General features: G+C 45.1%; 1 protein-coding gene across 8 annotated transcripts in view; it reads right to left on the reverse strand.

Annotated features, from left to right (window-relative positions):
* The window catches only part of Kdm2b (lysine demethylase 2B), a 118,427-nt gene that overhangs the window by 95,127 nt on the left and 14,400 nt on the right, over window positions 1-8,900 (reverse strand). The window contains exon 1 of one of the 8 annotated variants that reach the window (XM_029477476.1): window positions 2,038-2,114. The exons of 6 other annotated variants lie outside the window; for them this stretch is intronic. The gene's annotated coding sequence lies outside the window, so the exon portion shown is untranslated. Of the gene's footprint in view, window positions 1-1,796; window positions 1,845-2,037; window positions 2,115-8,900 lie in introns of those variants that run through there. One more of the 8 variants, XM_029477477.1, reaches the window with a different exon arrangement.

Here is an 8,900-nt window from a genome sequence, read left to right on the forward strand (position 1 = left end):
CGGATTTCTGAGTTCCAGGCCAGCCTGGTCTACAAAGTGAGTTCCAGGACAGCCAGGGCTATACAGAGAAACCCTGTCTCGAAAAAAAAAAAAAACAAAAACAAAAAAAACAAACAAACAAAAAAAAGACAGGTCTTGCTTTATAGCCCAGAATGATCATGATCTTGAACTCAAGACTTCCTGCGTTACTCTCCTGGATCCTGGGGTGACACCATGCCTGCTTCTGCAGCTTTCTGAACTTTGTTTATTCCTTTTTAAGAAGAAGATCGTCTTGAGAGAGAGAGAGAAAGAGAAAGAGAGAGAGAGAGAGAGAGAGAGATCCCTATCTAGCCCCAGAATTTACTATGTAGACCAGGCTGGCCTCAAAATGATGAGGCCAGGCATGGTTGCACACATCTTTAATCCCAGCACTCTGGAGGCAGAGGCAGGTAAATCTCAGTGAATTCGAGGCCATCCAGAGCTACACAGTGAGACCCTGTCTTGAAAAAATCAAATGCTGGAGTGCATAACCATACCCAGCTCTTTAATTATTTACCTCTTCCCTTACCTCTCCCCCCTTACCCCTTTCCCTTTCCTTTCCTTTTCTTTTCTGAGCCAGGGTCTCATCATGTGGCTCTGACTGCCTTTGAATTCACAGAGACTCACCTGTCTCTGCCTTTTGGCTAAGACTTGATTTTTTATTATTTTAATCAAAAAGCTTCATATTGCCAGCTACACCCAGCACTCAGGAGGCAGAGGGAGACAGATCTGAATTTGAGGCCAGCCTGGTCTACAGAGTGAGTTCCAGGACAGCCAGGGCTACACAGAAAAACTCTGTCCCTGGGGTGGAATAAAAGCTTCATATTTATCTTGCTTTCTGTTGCTGTGTGTGCCTTCAACACTTTCAAAGGGATTTTCTGTTCCGCAATAATGAAAGCACACTTGATCCTGTCACAGACACATCTAGCACACATGTATTTTGGCTTGGACAACTTCATAAGGACTTCAGGTCTCAAAGCACAAACTGCTCAAAGTCTACCTTCACATGTGCACCACTTGCAGATTTCAGCGTTTTCCTGACGTTCTGGGTATAAACGTAAACAATCCTTTTACAGGGGTCTGGGTGACGTTTGTGTTGTAGGAAACCATGCAATGATCATATGTTGAACGACAAAGCACTCTGAGTGCCCATAAGCGCCATCCCTGGAGGAGCGCTGTTTACATTCCCAAATACAGAGGTAGACATAAAAGAGCATCTCTCAATTGTGAACAGGATTGAAACTTGAGTTCCCACATTCACACAGAAGCGTGCTCGGCACCGAGCAGCAGGCAGCGGTTCTGAATCGCACACAAGCTATGGTGGCAGAGCTGAGCATCTGAAACTTGAGAGCAAATCCCGCTCTCAAAGCATCAAACGTTTGCTCTCCGGTTGAGAAGTCTGCTGACCCCTGCACCAAACGGGGCTCTGGATGAACCCAAGTGCCACTCAAGTTAACAACTCATCGCTTTCAACGCGCCGAGCTGTGCCTGGGTGGGCGCAGAACTGCCCTGTAACAGGCCAAGGGCCCAATAATGGTGAAAGGGGGTGGGGGTGGGGAATCTCTCACATAGTAGAAACTGAGTTAGAAAAATGAACTCCTCAAACACACAGAAAAACTCAAGGGTTCTTATATCTCTTGGATTCGGGGTCTGGTTCTCACAGCCACGAAAAGAAGGACTGACTGCTTTACAAATGAGCAATGCACGGCCACGCGTGGCGTGCTGACTCCATTCCCAGGAACACGCTCTTTCTCCCAATTACAGCCAAACCCGAGCACCTCAGCAGAGGTCCGTCCCCTCCACAGGCACGCCCATCATCTCTGCTCTATGAGGCGGAAATCCAATTACTGCTGGATGCATAAGAGACCGGACACTTGGACAACTAACTTGCCCGAGCATGCCCAGTCAGTACACAGAGCTGGGATTTGAAGCTAATTCAAGGCTACACCAGGGCTCGGGCTCTAAATGCCACCTCTGCCACTGCCTATTTTTATCACATGCTAAGGGTGAAAAGATTACCCTTGACGCCAGTGATTCCAGTTTCCTGCAGCTAGGTGTAGCCCTCAAGATGCCAGGAAGCGGACCCAAGAGAATGCCGCTTTGTGCCTGCACTGGGAAGGTGCATATCCACCAGGGGGCATCCCTGGTCTTTGCTGAAGATTCAGGCCCCATTTGACACAATGGGAGTCAAAGGGGCTGGAACAGGTCAGCCTCCCTCAGGTTCCCTAAGAGTTCCAAGGGGCAGATAACCGGTTACTAAGCATCCACAAATCCTCTTCAGCTTCCCATTATGTCCAGCCCTGTACCTTAGCTTTGCTCAGGATCCAGCTGATGGGTTTCCCCTAAGAGGAGGGGGACACAGTATCAGCATCAGAGCCCCAGAGGCTGCTGCACTTCGGCTGTACAGGCCAATCTTAGACACTGCATGTGTTAAGGAGCTCAAACATCCATGTAGGCAAGACAGTCATATGCATGAAACAAACAAACAAACAAAAATATAAAATAAAATACAGGGCTACAAAGAGAGACCCAGCCTCAAAAAACAAAAACTGGGTGTGGTATTATATGCCATTATATCCAAGCACTTGGAAGGAAGAGGCAGTCAGGGCTACATAGAGAAACCCTATGTCAATAAACAAACAAACAAACAAATAAAATATGCTATATGCAATACTCTAAAAATTATTAAAATCTTTCTTACTCTAAACTACACAGAGGATGGGACAATATAAATCCAAATGTTTGGGAGCCAGAGACAGGTAGATCTCTGAGTTTGAAGCCAGCCTGCTCTATATAGGGAGTTCCAAGACAGCTACAGCTGTATAAGGCACACCCCAGAATGCACCCTGGATGCCTCTGGATACCTGGGACAATGCCAAGAGCCCTAGTTAAGGTTATGGTCCCATAGGCACCACAAACCCTATTCCTGGGTCCAGTTCCTGCCAGGGAAAGACACTAGACTTAACTTTACTACTTCGAAGAGTACACGAGTCAAATCTAAAAATAAAAAGCAAGCAGCCTGGGGTTGAGTGGGCCAAGGAAGAACAGACTCAGAATTAGGACTAAATTCCTGGGAGTTCCCTTGGAAAACCACTGAGTGGGGTCGTGCATGCAGGACCTCTCTCAGGGCTGACGTACTGCATCACTACATACGCCATTACTCAGCTCATTTCCCATCAGTGTGACTGGGGTAAGTTGGATTGGAGGGATAGAGAGAGGCTTGAGGGACCACTGGGGACAGGACAGCCTGTCAGTCAGCCCGAGCTGGCTGGTTGCACACCTGTAACCCCAGCCCTCAAGAGGATGAAGAGTTTGAGGCCGACAGGTGCTACACAGTGAGATCCTGTCTCAAAATAATAATAATAATTAGCCCTGTGGCCCCTGGTCTGAATGAGGGCTCCTCAGTCAGTACCAAGAGCCCTGAGCTCATAGCCAGGAGGGGGCTGCTCAAAGTCACACTGAAGTTAACAGGAAGCACATACAGGAACTGACCCCAAACTCTCATGAGCACTACCCTTTAGAAGCAACGCAGATATGTTCCACATGACAGCTCCGACATACCATTAATCACCAGGAGGCTTCAGAGCTGGTTTTTATGCTGCTTCCAACGGACCCACTCATGCAGCTCACGTGGGTAACATTTATCAAATGGGACATTAAGTAGGGGTCCATACCCTCCTCTGCTCCAGTTTCCACCAGGTGAGGCCTCAGGTATATCCCCAAACCTCTTTGGGCCTCGGGTTTCTCATCTATCTGTAAAATGGGAATACTAGGGAACACCCCACTTGCCCTGATAGAATTATCAAAAGCACTTGGTAAAAGCCCAATAGTGGGGCCCCCAGAAAGACCCTGCTCCAAACTGAAGAGTGTAGGAAATGAGGCCAGGGCAATACTGTGTGACTCGGGACAGGTCTCCATAGATCTCGTCAGCTGTGAAGTAAGGTAAATCCACACTCTTCTGTGCACTCATCCTGAAACCTCTGCAAACGTTCTCCAGGACTGTTCCCCTGCCTCAAGATCCTTGCCTTTCTGGACACCACGCCAAAGACATAATTCCAAGGCAGGCCAGACAGCTCAACGGACAAAGGCATTTGCCGCCAAACCAGACAATCCGAGTTTGATCCTTGGAATGAATCCACCACATAAGAGAGAGAATTTTGCTCTGACCTCCATATACCCAAACGCATACACACAAACATATAAAATTTAAAAGGCTAAAAAGAAAGAAAAGATACAAACCAGACAGACAAACCCAGTCTAAATGCAACCAGTCAAGGAAATCAGAGGAAACAACAAGGAAGTTTCTGGGAGCCAGCAACAACACTTGTGCAGAGGTTATAAAAACAGACCATAGGAGAGCAATCTCTGCACTTCAGAACCCGGGGAAGGAGGACCACTACAAATTCAAGGCTATCCTGGGCTTAAAGGGTAAAAATTGAAACAAAAACCCTCTGTGTTCAGGAAGGTTCGAGCACAGTCTTGGGCCTTTTACTTGTTGGCTGCTTGATCAGGAACAAACTACTCTGAGGCCTCGGGTGTTTTCTCATATGGTTACGCTAGGGTTTGCACACACTAACTCGCATGCTTGGCACCTAGATACAGCCAGGCCTGAGCCTGGGTTTTGGCATCTATAAAACAGACATGAGGAGAGGTATACAGTTCAGGGGTAGACGGCTTGCCCAGCAAGTTTAAGGTACTGGGTTCAGTTCCCAAAACCAGGAAAAAGAAAAGATAGGAGAGGCCCTACACACGTAATAGCATCCCTCTGTCAGTGGTAGATAAGGCTATTAAAGAAGGTCTGAAACTTGACAGTGACTAGACTTAAGACTATTTTACTGGATGGCAGTGCAAACAACACATTGAAAAAAAAAAAAAAACATACTTTGTATTCTAAGTTTTGATCTGTTCCCAGGCAATCTGATACTTCTGGAAGGCAACAACAGCCAGCCCAGGCTCCCACTCAGCCCTGTGATCACGAAGCTGAAGGACTGGTACCCTACAGTGTGCTGTTGCTAGGCAGTGATGCTCAGGAGCGCTGATACAGTAAAAGCACTGTGGACTCTTATATTCCGCTTACAGTGCTTGTATCGCTACCTAAACACTTGTGTTTATTATTTAAGGGGCAACCCCTGAAGGACAGGAATTCCTAGTGGGAAGAAACATTCGGAGAGTGTGTGTAGTTTCCCTTGAATTTGACAGTGATTAGGGATTTAACTTCATAGCAAATCTGTGAGATGGGTGAAGAAAACATACTGGGGAAAAAATCGGAAATCGCAATTTTTCTTGGGATCACAATTCTTAATGCTCCTGCCTTCATGCCCTCCCTGGCCTGCATTTCTGTCCTGGACAGCTGGGTCTCCCCACACTGCTTGTCCTTATCTTGACTTCTGTCCTGTGCTCAAATTTAATGGAGCTAGCACCAAACATTGTCTACACCCACACCCGAGTCACTTTTCCTCTGGAATGGAACAAAAGCCTTGTCTTCTAAGCGCTGAAATCAAAGCCCGCATCCGAAACAGATGGCCATAGACCATCTGAGCAACTCGACGGGCAGAGAGCCAGTCCTCGGTGCTCATTTACAAACTGTGGAAGTGGGACCAGGGAGAGGCTAAGAACCTTTTCCCAGATTAAAACTGGAAAAGATGCTGCTGGCAGTGAATCCTATGAATGGTATCAAATGATCTCAGGTTCCATCCCCAGCATGTCAGATAATAAAATAACTAACAAACAAATAAAAGTCTGTATTTAAAAATTCTTATCATGTTTAATATGTGTGTGCACACTTGTACATGTGTTTGTACCTTCCTGTGTGTGTCTGTGTGTGTGCACGTGCATGTGTGTCTATGCCAAGTGGGTCCTAGGGGTTGAACTCAGGTCATTAGGCTTGGCAATAATTGCCTTACACACTAAACCATCTTACCAGACCCAAAGTCTACAATTTTAAACAAAGCTTTGGAGGGTCTAACCAAAGCATGATGTACAAGTTCACAATTCCAGCAATCAAGAGACGAAAGGCAAGAGGATGCAGAGTTTGAGGCCAGCCTGAAATATACAGTAAGATCTGTATCAAGAAAGAAAGGAAGAAAGAGAGAAAGAAAGAAAGAAAGAAAGAAAGAAAGAAAGAAAGAAAGAAAGAAAGAAAGAAAGAAAGAAAGAAAGAGAGAAAGGAAGGAAGGAAGGAAGGAAGGAAGGAAGGAAGGAAGGAAGATAGATGGTGGTGGAGGCACATGCCTTTAATCCCAGCATGCAGGAGGAGAGGCAGGCAGATGGCTCTCTGAGTTCCAGACCAGCCTAATCTACAGAGTCAGTTCCAGGACAGTCAGGGCTACATAGAGAAACACTATCTCAAAAAAAACAATAGATAGACAGACAGACAGACAATAGATAGGAAGAGGAGATGGAGAGATGGCTTAGCAGTTAAGAAAGCACCAGCTGCTTTTCCAGAGATCCTGAATTCAATCCCAACACCACATACATAGCGGCTCAAAACCATGTATAATGAGTTCTGGTGCCCTCTTCTAGCATGCAGAGTACACGCCTTTAGAATGCTCATTTACATAAAGTAAATAAATAAATCTTAAAAAAAAAGTCAGGGGGATCAATGAGTTCAAAATCATCTCTGCTACTCAGTGAGTTCAAGGCCTGGGCTATGTGAAACCCTATCTCAAATCAGCAAGTTAATTAATTTAAAAATAAGTAAAAGGTAGGGCCGAAGAGATAGCTCGGTGGGTAACATGTAGCTACTCAGACACAAGGAGCCAGCTTTAGCCTGGGAAAAGCCAGGGAGGCTTGGACTGTAAACCCAACTTGTAAACAGGACATTTGGGGTGGGGGTAGGGGACTGGGGAGCTTGATAGGAGCCAGTCTAGTTAACTGGTGAGCTCCAGGCTCAGTGAGCGACAAAGGCTTGGAAAGAAAATGGAGGACCAGCGACATGGCTCCTTCGGTGAAGGAGCTTGCTGCCATGCCTGGTGACTGGGTTTGATCATCAGGTCTCGCTCCCATGGTTCAGAGAGAGAACAAAGAAAATTTGTCTCCTGATCGCAACACTTTTTGCCAAGGCTCACACTCACACACATACAATGAATGAATGAATGAATGAATGAGTGTTATTTTTGAAGAATCAAGTACAGCATAAATAAATGAAACATGGGAAGCTATAGAGCAAAACTCCCATCCTCCTCCTCTGACCTTCATATACTCACGGAGCCTGTACCCTCACACATACGTACACATTGGTGCACACATACGCATACACAAACACACAAAAGGATCTGAGGACAACTGAGTCACCTCAGATGTCCAAGTTATGAGAATCTGTAGCCTTTCCCCCTAAACTCAGCCCAGTGAGAACGGAGCCCACATCTCCCAAGCCAGCCTAAACCACTCAGCACAGAGCCAGACCTGAGGCAGAAGTAGGCAGCTATTATCCTAGCTAGAACTCGGGGAGACAAGAGGTTATCATTATAGTTAGATCAATGAATAGAGAAACAATGCTTGTGACTTTTTGGCTCCAATATCTCTTTAGAGAGACCGCTAACACAGGCACAGGGGGAAATCTCACCTCTCCAACATCCCTTTCCTGAGACTTAAAGGATCTTCTGGGGGTGAGGGACGAGAAAGCCAGGTGCAGCATGGAATACCTTTAAAGCCAGTACAGGGGGATCTCTGAGTCCAAGGTCATATACGGTCCGCCAATCTCTGTCATTCTCACTTCTGACCCCTTTACTCCCTGAATTCCCAAAGACTAAATGTAACCCAGGAGACCCTATAGGCCACATAAAATCCTAGGTCCCACAGTGGTCATCTTCTCTGAATGTATCCCTAGCTGAAACCAGACAGGTTGAAAATCCCTAGGACTCAAACTATCTGTAGAAAAAGATTGATACACTTTTGATAACAACCATAGGTTCCTATTAGCAGATTCAACCAATCTCAGATTGAAAATATTTCAGGAAAAAAAAAAAACAAAAAATTCTGACTAGTCATGGTGGGATAATACTTCATACCTATAATCTCAGCAACCAGGAGAGAGCCTGGCTAGTTCAAGAGTTCAAAGCCAGCCTGGACTTCATAGAGATAACCTATCTCACACTTGCATTTCAGGGCTAAGGATACAGCTTGCTAGCACTTGGGGCCCTATGTTGGACTCCTCAGGAAAAAAAAACCTCAAGGAAACTAAATGTGTCTATATAGAATGTGTTCAGACTCATTTTCCTGTCAGTACATTACATTGCAGCAGATACATCATGATAATTCCTTATATGAAACTAACATTGTATTAGGAGATGTATTACTATCCCAGGGGAGCTTCAAACTCCATGAAAAGATAAGCAGATTAGCTATAAATGCCATGCCATCGTGTGTGTGTGTGTGTGTGTGTATATATATATATATATATATATATATATATATGCAGATTTAAGCATCTTCAGATTTTAGTACCACTGAGGACTTATAGGATAAATCCCCCATAGATACTAACAAATAATTGTAAAGGCAATGTTTGAGCCTTAACCGTATGTCAGAATCAAAGAAAGAAAAGAAGAGCAATAAAAAAGATTTGGGAACAAATGGGAAATTGCTCACTACATATTAGTATCTGTGTTAACTTCCTGAGTGTGATTGACATGTCTGTCTCTCTCTCTCTCTTTTTTTTAATATTTATTTATTTTATTTATATACATACACTGTAGCTATCTACAGTTCAATTCCCAGCCACTACATGGTGGCTCACAACCATCTGTAATGGGATCTGGTGCCCTCTTCTGGTGTGTCTGAAGACAGCTACAGTGTACTCACATACATGAAATAAATAAATCTTTAAAAAAAAAAAAGTTAGCCGGGCGTGGTGGCGCACGCCTTTAATCCCAGCACTTGGG

The sequence above is a fragment of the Mus caroli genome, chromosome 5 (genome assembly GCF_900094665.2).
Source record: "Mus caroli chromosome 5, CAROLI_EIJ_v1.1, whole genome shotgun sequence".
Classification (NCBI taxonomy): Eukaryota; Metazoa; Chordata; class Mammalia; order Rodentia; family Muridae; genus Mus; species Mus caroli.